The sequence below is a fragment of the Octopus bimaculoides genome, chromosome 10, assembly GCF_001194135.2.
Source record: "Octopus bimaculoides isolate UCB-OBI-ISO-001 chromosome 10, ASM119413v2, whole genome shotgun sequence".
NCBI classification, from domain to species: Eukaryota; Metazoa; Mollusca; class Cephalopoda; order Octopoda; family Octopodidae; genus Octopus; species Octopus bimaculoides.
Window position 1 is genome coordinate 66,783,160 of NC_068990.1, and position 12,116 is coordinate 66,795,275.

The 12,116-nt window shown below is 34.8% G+C and overlaps 1 protein-coding gene across 1 annotated transcript in view; it reads left to right on the plus strand.

The window, feature by feature from the left end:
* The window catches only part of LOC106883815 (uncharacterized), a 1,102,017-nt gene that overhangs the window by 1,062,672 nt on the left and 27,229 nt on the right, over positions 1-12,116 (plus strand). The window lies entirely within an intron of this gene.

Sequence of the window (12,116 nt, forward strand, 5' to 3'; positions counted from 1 at the left end):
TAAGGGTACACGTATTTGTGGAGTGCTCAGCCACTTGCACGTTAATTTCACAAGCAGGCTGTTCCGTCGATTAGATCAACTGGAACCGTCGACGTCGTAAGCGACGGAGTGCCAACAACAATATTACTATAATTTGTTCTTGCTGAGACCGGGACCCATGTGAGTGTTTGTGTATGTAGTTGTCTATAATTAACAAGCGTGTAATTGTTAATATGTTCGTGTGCATGTGTGTGTGAGACTGTTTTCGTGCGCGCGCGCGCGTGTGGAGAGGTGGAGTTGAGGAGAGTTTTATACGGTAGATGTAATCTTCCGCAATAATCTAACTAGAAATGACTTGACCATGAATGTATAAAAAGAACATCATCTCTTATTAGGATTTGAAACTAGAAGCAATAACTGTTAAACATGTGTTTCACTATCTATCGTTATTGATGTTATTATTGTTATTTCGTCAAATAATAGATCTAGTGGAGCAAAACTGTGGTTCCATTCGTGACCATCTTGTCCTAACTTTAGACACATTTTACTCATAGATATATCATACAATGTATACTTCATTAAGTGAGTCGTTTGAGGAAGATTTAACGACTATTTCTAGCAAGGAATTGTAGATGCTTGTGCATGTTTATATATTGTGCCGTATTTTAAATGACAGGTTTGCTAGTTTCATACAACTGTATTATATACATTGCAAACAGATGCTGGGACAGAGGTACTAACTTTAGCATTCTATAAAATAATTAAATTTATATATAATATAAAAGTAGTATATAATTTCTCATGTACACAACTAACCAACACAGATTGTAAATTAACTACATTACACATCGAAAGATACATGTATGAATGTAAGTATATATTAAAGTATATTTATAAGTAAACATATATATTTATATTCATATATGTGTGTATAAATGCATACAGACATATTCAAACATATAATATACTCATATATATACATGTATATATGTATATGTATGTATGTATATGTGTGTGCATATATATATATATATATATATATATATATATATATATATATATATATATGTGTGTGTGTGTGTGTGTGTGTGTGTGTATATATATATGTGTGTGTGTATGTGTGTGTGTGTGTATGTGTGTGTGTGTGTGTGAAACGGATAGAAGTAGAGACATCAAAAGACCGCTCTTATACAATAGAACAGAGTGATGAATTATTATTAATACAGAGAAAATTATTAAAATTTCGCACATACACCTATATATTTATAGCTATGGTTGTCTCACTTTCTCGCTCTCACACTCTCACAAACCTCTCTCCCTCCCCTCTCTCCCCCCTCTCTCTCTATATATATATGTATATACATATATTTTACCATTAATTTATATAACCAATAAGAAAATTTTCTTATTGCTATATGAATTAATGGTAAAATAGTTTTTTTACCCGTACGCATTTATTGCACTTGGTAATGCAATGAAAAAACACTAGTGTAATAATAATTGGGTATTCTTCCAGCAGTGTATTGAATAGATATTATCCCTTAGTGGGTTGGATTAACAAGCCCTAACTTTCTCGGATATATATATATATATATATATATATATATATATATATATATATATATATATATATATATATATATAAGTATGTAACATATATATGTGCGTAGTGTGTCACTGTGTTTACGTCTAAGCCCTTCGATCGCTTGATAACTGGTGTCGGTTTTGTTTACGTCCCAGTAACTTAGTTGTTCTACAAAATAGACCGATAGAATTAGTACCAGACTTGAAAACTTTACGTACTGGAGATGATTTATTTGATTAAAACATTCAAGTCAGTGCCCCAGCATGGCCACCGTCCAATGGCTGAAACAAGTAAAAGATAAAAGATAAATCGGATTTAATCACCGTAACGCAGTTTTCAACGAAATCACATACTTGGAATTAATGTGTAATTTCTGCTGTAGATGGTGACGTCGAATGAATTTTTGTTATCGCATTCGTTTCTTTCAATCATTTGTAAAGAAATTTATTTGTATTTGATAATATATTTTTTCATTAATTTAAATAAAATTTACTGATGAAATAGCTGCAGAAAATTAGAATATAATTCTATTTTCCGAACAGTTTTTTTTTTCTCTATTATTTCTTCAAAGTTAACAATCTTAACACATCAATAAGAAATAAACAAACAGCTTAGAATTAAAGATAAATGATAGATATGTAAATATATAATAAATAAGCAAACATATAAAGAGGTAAAATAAGTACAAAAATAAGTAAATAAATATCAAAGTAAAGAAACACGAAGATACTTAAGAATTGTTGAAAGAAAATAAGGAAATATATTTTGAAGATAAATTTAAATGTAAATAAATGCGAAGTACAGCGTAAAATAGGTAAAACCGCCAAGAAAATGATTGTCAGCAGAAATAAGGTTAGACAATGTGACATTGTTTTAAAAGGGAAAAGACTGTTTGTAGCTTCATAATCAATATTTCAAGGAGATTTTAAATATATGAAACAAATTATTCGCTGAGAATACATTTTATTTGAGTTGATTTTCTTTTGTTCGTTCTTTCATTCTATCATGAGATCACTCTTTTACTTTCGTGCGCACCATATGTGTTTGTGTGTAACTATGTAAATCTATTTTCTGTATTAATACTTTATGTTTTGCTTGTATGTGTATATATATTTGTGTGTTTACGTTAGTTGTCGTGTCTTTTGTACACTGTTCTATTTTTGTTGTTGTTTAATTGAAGACAATAACTATTGTTCCTAATCTATGTGTATATGTGCGTGAGCAGCTGTGTAAGTATGCGTGTAGTATAAAATAATAAAATGTGCGTGTATGCGTGGTATAAAATACCTGTGTTGGTGTAATGTATGTAGCATAAAATGTATGTGCTTGTGTGTTTTACTTCTCTCAGTCACAATTTCGTCTTGATGTCACTTAAGACCAAGGACAACCCTGACTGAAAAGACCTACAGTAAAAGGTTTTTCAGTTCTGGTCATCCACCATTTTAGACCCCAACCAGATGCCACTGTTGCGGTACTGTCTATGACAGACCAAAACGGGTGAGTGATGTCGGATTAAAAGTATATATTCAAATTTGAAAACGGGCTCGAAATTGTTTGTTGTTCCCCCCCCCCAAAAAAAAAACCCGGTAATATTCACTATAAAATACCTTTAATTTGATTTAAACTTAGTGGTGACAGTAAAGACAGGTTTTATTGGCATAAATCTTCCAAGAATTGCAATAGTTTCTCAGAACTTGTTGACGCTACCAAGAGAAATAGATATTCAAATTACTAGCTTAGAACAAGAGATCTTTGTAGGAGCAGTTGATACATTTGCGAGAGATGAATTCTTAAGATATTTGTGAATACCGACACAAACAATTATTCTTGGATGTTATTACTATTATTAACGATGCAAGCTCTCAGCAGTTTCTTGAAATCAGCATTCTCTACTCTAGAAGTGTGGAGTTGACATCTCTATGGAATTCACATCCGTTCACATTACCACATCACTATAAGCGACAAATGATTCTATTATTCCTCTATATGTATTATAAGGCAGGGGAAACAATTGCATCGTTGCATGAATATATCAATCAAAATGTGTGAACTGCCAAACTCGACTGACTTCAGATGATCCCGACAGTTTATGGCTTATGATCCAATGCCTAAATAACATCAACTATACCAGTGTGATCTAATGCTTAGGGTCGTTGTTTGGATACCTAGACCCGACGATGCGTTCTATCATTGAGCAAAAACACTTCATTTCACTTTGCTCCAGTGTAATCAGCCGGCAACAATGAGTAACACTGCAACGGAGTAGTGTCCTGTTCATGAGGAATGTTGTAGAGTCAGTTACTTATAAACCAGCCTTATGAATTTTGGGACTCGAGATAGTAATGTCTAAGTTTTGATGATGGTGATGATGATGATGATGATGATGATGATGATGATGATGATGATAAGGCGGAGGAAGAGGACGACGACTATGACAATGAGGCATCACCTAAAACTATAACCATTGCCAATAGCAACAATATGTAACATCCTGCAAGAATTAGCAATATTTATCTAACAACGCATATAAAACTAAGAAATGAAATAATATTTGCAATATATAGCAAGCAGACACTTTGTTTATTTTTCATTCTCTGTTCGAGTTCTGAAAAATAATTATCGATATTTATTTACTTACAGCTGTTCTGCTACACGCAATTGGTCACTTATTTAAGTGGAATGCATAGTCGAGAAACCCAACCCTAGTGCCAGATATTACACTAGCTCATATTTTACCTTGCTGGGAAGGATGAAAGCGCAAGTTAACATTAGCAAGATTTAGACTAAAGGAAATAACTAAGTGTTCCCTATGGAATTATGTTCACTACTTTGTCTATTAAAAGCAGTAGTTTTATTTAATCTCTAAAACTGTCAGTAGTCCCTTATATATACTGGGGTAGGTTAAAAACTCTCTAGATACTGCGAGATACCGACTTCTTTTGTTACAGTCACCTTTTGCAAACTATATATCCGAATTCTCTGTGAATATCTTAGTTCGTGGTTAAACTGCGAAGTCTTCAACATTCTGAAAAGAGTAGTCTGTTAGCTCTGTAGAAACTTACAGTGTGGATTTGGCTAATAGTCTATCACAGACGTTCTCAGTTGGGGTACTGTGTCACTCTGGGATATCTAGAATATTAAATACTTTTTCTGTTCTCTATACACAGAAAACACGTATAAGATTAGAAGGAAAAACGAACGTTATAAACTAATTAATCTTTTTCTTTATATTAAATATTTACTGATCAAATGAATTGAAAGAGTAAAAGTTATCACCTTTGAACTATGATTTCTATGAAATTCTGTTAACATTTTGAAACAATCAATTTAATGAATATTTTCTTGGTGTTTTTGTTGTTTGCATTTCATTTTGAAGTTCACTCAAAATGAATAAGTTTGTAAAGGGCGATTCGTAGCTGACGGCAGAACGCACAGTCAAAGTGAAGTAATAGTTAACCTATAAAGACTAGTAAATAAATATTATAACTTAGTGGAGAAGAATAATTAGGAGTGTGTCAACGAGAACTGGCAGTCTCAAGAACTCGAAAACTACACGTACGGCCTGAGAGAGTAGACAGTATTTTGAATCATATATCAGTCGATTTTCCTTTGTATGGACAAAAAAAAATACCGCGAAAAGGAAGCTAGAAATGGTGAACCGGCACCCTGACGCCGCTTGCTCTTTTTTGCATGCCATCGACGACGACGGCGATACCTATTCATTCTGCCGGTTGTCATATGCTTCTCTCAAAACGTAAGCTATGCGAATGTAAGCTCATATCGTAAAAGAATGTTGAAACCGCGAATAGCTCAGGAACTGGACCTAATCTTCGTGGCCATATCCCTTGCCATGAGAACTGTGGCTATTATCAATCGTCTGTGTGAAGAAATTGAGTTATGAAGCAAGAGTTCAAAGTGTATTAAAATAGCAGTTTACTAGTAAACACTTTGCATGTAAATCATGTTGACTGTGTCAAAAATAATGTTCTATTCCAAAAGACGTCAGGAGTAAAGAAAGTGTTCTGGCTGCTGGCTATGTTGCTTCAGGAAAGATTTCCAGGACTCAAAAAACTCGTGGCGGGGGTGTGGACACTCATGTATGGATGAAGAGCTCAGGATTGAAGGCTGAAACCGAAGGTTTTATCATAGCAGCACAAGATCAAAGTTTGGCAACCAGGGCTTACCACTACAAAATAATGAACGGTGGCACTGGATGAAACAGTTGACCACATCTTAACTGGATGCACAGCGCTTGCAAAAACCGAATATATTCATAGACACAATAGAGTAGCGCAATATATCCATTGGAAGATATGTAAACACTACCAACTTCCAACTTCAGAAAGATGGTACCAGCATAAACCTGAAACTGTCACCAGAAAAGATGATTTAACAGAACTCTGGGACATGCCAATCAATACTGATAAAGAAATCAAGGCAAACACGCCGGACATAATCATCAAAGATGGGAAGAATAAGAAATGCTTAATAATAGATGTGACAGTACCATCAGTGAGAAATGTGTTCATTAAAGAAGTTGAGAAGTTATTTAAGTACAAAGACCTAGAAATAGAAGTGACTAAGACGTGGGGAATGAAAAGCAGCACAGCACCAGTGGTGATTGGAGAGTTAATGCTAATTAAAAAGAGTCTTGATAAGCAGCTCAACAATCTCCCTTGTAGTGTTACCGTGGGAGAACTTTAAAAAATAGTGTTGCTAGGTTCCGCACACATTTTACGCCGTGTACTCTCCATCAGATGAGGACCTGCTGTGACCCTAGGGACAAGAGACGACCTCGGTTCTGCAGAAGATAACGGATCATATTTTATTTTAAAATGGTAATAATAATAATAATAATTATAATTATAATTATAATTATAATAATGGTTTCAAATTTTGGCAAAAGGCCAGCAATTTTAAGGTGGTACTAGTCGATTCCATTGCCCCAGTATTTGGCTGGCACTTATTTTATCGCCCCTTAAATGATGAAAGGCAAAGTTGACCTCGTCAGTAATAATATTTATAACTATAATTTCAGATTTAGACACAAGTTCAAAAAGTTGTGAGGCGAAGATGTGAGCAGTCAATGCTATATACTACAGCAGTTAAATGATACTTTATGTTATTAACCCCAAAAGATATGAAAAGCAAAGATTGCTGCGATGAGATTTGAACTCAGAACGTAGGAACCCGAAACTAATCCACAAATTGCCTTTGTTATTTTCTTTCTGACTCTAACAAGTCTATCAATCTACCGACAATCAGACTGTAGTTTCAACCGAATATACAGTTTAGGTTTCTTTAGAATTCTAGTCAGATTTTTAAACACATTCTTATTCAATTTTCGATAATGTGTGTAATAAATATGACTGCTTGAAAGGTGAGCTAGTTACATTGATGTGTAGTGGTGACCATTTGAGTTGAAATGTAATAAATTGGTTTGGGGTTCGATAGTGAACCAGCAGATATGTTTCACTCGTTTATTCCTTACTTTCAACCTTCCTACATTCTTTTTCTCCATTTTTGTCCTCTTATTCACTCTCTTTATTTAACGTTTTCTCTTTTGAGTTTCAACAAAATTTCTTTTGTAATACGTTTTCTCACTTCGTTATTCTCAATGTTTTGGTCTCTCCTTCACTTTCTCTCTCTCTTTCTTTCACCTTCTCCTCTTCTCCATCATCCACTTTCTTTCTCTCTCTCTTGTTCTCTCTGCTTCAACGTATCTCCTCTTTCCTTCTACTTCACTTTGACATCCTCTCTGTCTTTCCACAGTGGATAACCACTCGCACACACATAAACACTCACACATACTCTCTCATACTCTCATATACTCACATACTCTCTCATATACTCACACAGCATACAACAGAATCCCACGCTTATACATTTAAAAGTACAAATGAAATAAAGAAATACAAGCATAAATGCATGCACAAACACTCACACAAACACACATAACACAATATTCCGGTGTTAGAGACACTACTTAAAATACATGTAAAATAAAGAAAATAATAAATCGCCGTTTGCACTAATGTATTGTAAAATGTATTAAACTAAGTGGTCTGTTTAAGTCATAATCTCATATAAAGTAATGGAAACTAATTGAGGAAACCCGTGTCCATTATACAGGAACAAACTATATTTAATATCGACCTATATTAGAAGACATTGTATTTTTTTTAAAGTTTAGTCTTCAGAGAAAGTCGTACCCATAATCCTTTACAGGGCTTTCAGCCGGGTGAGAAACGGAGAGGAAAGTATTCCCTAGCCAGAAAACTGGCCTTAATAGAAGCACTTAACATATCAGATCGTGATATGAAATGAGACGTCGTCCGTCTTTACGTTCTGAGTTCAAATGCCGGCGGCTTTGACTTTCATCACTTTCGGGGGAAATAAAACTCCACCGGGGTCGACTTTGCCTTTCATCCTTTCAAGGTCGATTAAATGAGTCCCAGTTGAGCACTGGGGTCGATGTAATCAACTTACCCACTTCCCCGAAATTGCTCGCCTTGTACCAAAATTTAAAACCGATATTAAACAAGAGACGAAGGTGGAGATCTGGCAGAATCATTAGCATGCCGGACGAAATGCATAGCGCTTTTTCGCCTGTCTTTACGTTCTGAGTTCTGAGGTCGACTTTGCCTTTCATCCTTTCGGGTTCGATAAATTAAGTACCAACTGCGCACTGGGGTCGATCTAATCGATTGGCCCCCTTCCCCAAAATGTCTAGTCTTGTGCCTAGAGTAGAAAAGAATCGTTAACACGCAGGGCAAAATGCGTAGTGGCATTTATTCCGGCTTTACGTTCTGAGTTCAAATGACACCGGGGTTGACTTCGTCTTCCATCCTTTTCAGGATCGATAAAATTCCACCGAAGTTAACTTTAGCTTTCATCCTTTCAGGGTCTACAAAATAAGTACCGGTTGAACACTGAGGTGGATGTGATCAACTTACTCCCTCCCACGAAACTGCCAGCCTTGGGTCAAATTTGAAACTAATATTAAACAAGAGACAGTTTCATATTATGGATAACACTCCAGTATATGTATGCACGCGCGTGAGTGCATATGCGCGCACAGTTGTGTATGCAGGATATATATTCATTACTTATTATAGCCAATTTAATAAACTGCGTATAAGTCTGGCACAAGTCCATGACTAATATGAGTAGAAAATGTAGTCACTTTAATCGATCCCAGTTCAAGATGGATGTTTGTTCCTTCGATTACAGCAATATCAAAAGTAAAGATGGCTTCGGTATATGCAGGCAACTAAATACTTTAAGATGTTTTATGATTCTGCCACCCACTGTTATTAGAGTCAATATAACTCATAAAAATATCTTTAGAAACAAATGTTATTTGGAACTTAATATATGGATGTATGCGGGGGATATAGCAAGACGTTCAAAGATATTGCGTGGTATCTAAGAAATTAAAATATTGTGGGAGGTATACAACAAGATAAGGATATGTTTTGTTCTGGTTTTAGTTGGGGTTTTTTTTCCATTTTGAATGCATACTTCGGAGTCACTGTCACATTAACTACAGCTGGTCTACGTCTTTTAACTACATGATTGATAACATTTAAGAAGATATTAAATGAAAATGCAATCGATATTATAAATGATATTATAATGATAATAGTAATATTAATTTATTATTTTTGCTGTTTTTGTTGTTATCAATATTAATAATAGCAACAACACCAGTAGGAGTAAGATATCAAATCATAGTATAATATCATTAGTCATAATTATATAAAATGTTATGACGATAGTGAGGAGAGTATTAATGATGACGATGATGTTGATGATGATGGTGAGGAGAATAAGAGTGGTGGTAGCTGTGGTGGTGGCAGCGATGATGATGATGATAATGATAATGATGAAAATTGTTGTTGTCGTCATCATCACCATCATCATCATCGTCGTCGTCGTTGTTGTTGCTGTTGTTATTGTTATTATTATTATTATTTCTACATATTCGCATTATGTTTTTTCATTATTTGCTTTGTTACTTTTTAAATCGTATTTTACCTCCCGTTGTATATTATGAACAAATATAATAAGTTGATAAGAATTTGTTTATAATCCAAGAAAGATTAGTGGTTTCTTCATAATTTTTTTGTTATACCTTCTATGAATATTTCACATTAATCAGTAATGTTTTGTGATTATACAAAACTTAGTCATATTTGAAATGACGGTCTGTCTGGTTAAACTGGAAGAGGCTTTGATAAAAAGAATTAAAGAACATCAACGACGACTCTGGACTCGTGTGTTCTGAATTTTAGATGAAACATTGTTTATTTACTTTTTTGTTTGGGTGGGTAGCAGTAAGATAACCAGACTTGTACTTCTCAAGCAAATGTCTGGTTTGTGATTTATCTGTATATTGTATGTTTACTTGCCTAATATGATGTGTCTGTATATACTTGCTAAGCTATTGCAATGCTACGTATTCTACCAATGTGTCAAGGTATCGATATGCCAATGAGTCAATGTATCTATATATCTTATGTATCTATTTGTTGATGTGCCAATGTGTTGATGCGTTGCTGGGTCAGTGTTGATGTGTCAATGTGTTGATATGTCAGTTTGTCTATATGTCCATGTGCCGATGAGTCAACGTGTCAACGTGAAAGTGTGTCAATATATCAATATGTCAATGTAATATGTTAGTTTGTCTGTGTATCTATGTGTTGACATGTTACTGTATCTGATTCAATATGAGAGTGTGCTGATGTGTCGATGTGCCAATGTGTCGATATGTCAATGAGTCAATGTGTCTATGTATCTGTGTATGAATTCGCCGTGTTAATGTTTTGACGTGTCAGTGTGTCAGTGTGTCAATATGTCAAGTTGTCCATATGCCGATGAGTCAATGTGTCAAAATGTCAACGTGTCAATATATCGACATGTCAGTGCATTGATCTGTCAATTCGTCTGTATCAATGTGTTGGCGTGTTACTATGTCTGTTTCAATGTGACACTCTGACGATGTGCTACTGTGTTGATGTGTTAATGTGTCGATTAGTCAATGTGTCAATGCATTTATATATCTATGTATCAATTTGTCGATGCATCAATGTGTTGATATGTTGGTGGGTCAATGTGTTGTCATGTCAATGTATCGATATGTCAGTCTGTGTCTATGTACCGATAAGTCGATTGTCAACGTGGCAAAGTGTCAATATATCGATCTGTCAATTTGTCTATGTCAATGTGTTGACGTGTCACTGTGTTTCTGTGGCGGTGTGACGATGTGCCAAAATGTCGATTTGTTAATGTGCTAATATTTCTATATGTCAAGGCATTTATATATTAATCATTACTGTTTAGTCAGGAATCAGCGGTAACCGAGGACTCGGATCAAAACTTTTTAGCTATGACATCTTTTCAGGTATATATCTAGTACTACATCATAAATTATATCTTTCTTTTTTAAAACACATTAGTATGTGTTGTGAAAGATATTTATCTGCTATTGGTTGGGTTATACCTCTGATCAAATATATCCCCACCAATATTTCCGGCATGATCTTGCACCTTTGTGCATATATTAGCGTGTTTGTATTTCTGTGCTGTTATTTATGTGTCGATGAGCGCATCTTAGCGTCAGTGGACTCGTTTTAAAGGACTGATCTAATGTGTGTTTTTGTTAGTCTGTGCACGAGCATATTCTCACATATTCAGGTGTACGTCTAATATTGTTACGGGAGAAATGCTTAGCAGTATTTCGTCCGTCTTTATGTTCTGAGTTCAAATTCCGCCGAGGTTGACTTTGCTTTTAATCCTTTCGAGATTGATAAAATAAGTATCAGTTGAGCACTGGAGTCGATGTAATCGATTTACACCCTCCCACCAAATTTCAGGCCTTGTACTTATAACAGAAAAGATTATTGTTGTTGTTTTTGTTGTTTTTGTTGTTATTATTATTAATATTCATTACTATTTCTTACTAAACATGACATGAGGTGATAAAACAAGGATCCTCGCAGATGGACTACAATAGCTCAGTATAAAACCAGTGAAGAAGAGCATGCTATATTTGATAAAATTCGAAGATTTACATACAGACAATCATAGTCAGCTAATAGGGTACAAAGATGATTTTATTGTCAAACCGGAAACCTAGAATCGAATGCTTGCGACATGGTAATTCTGCTAAAGATACCCAAGGTACTACGTGATGTATTAAACTTGGTAATGGATTCGGCCTACGTCCAAAGTAGGTAACAACGGGATATAAATAAAGAACCGGAATAAATACAACCAGGCATCCAGTCCGATGTCCTCAGAATCCTGCTAACCCAATCTCCTAGATTTGCACATTTTATCAAGTGCGAAACGATGAAACGCGAACTTGACTTCGTCAGCGTTTGAAATCAGAGCGACGAGGGTAAGGAGTCGTGTTGCATGTGGATATTAATTTGCGTGTTAGTACATAACATACAAACACACACACATACACGCACGCATGCAAACACAAACACTCTCACACACACATATATAGATATATGTGTATGCATATATATATATATATATA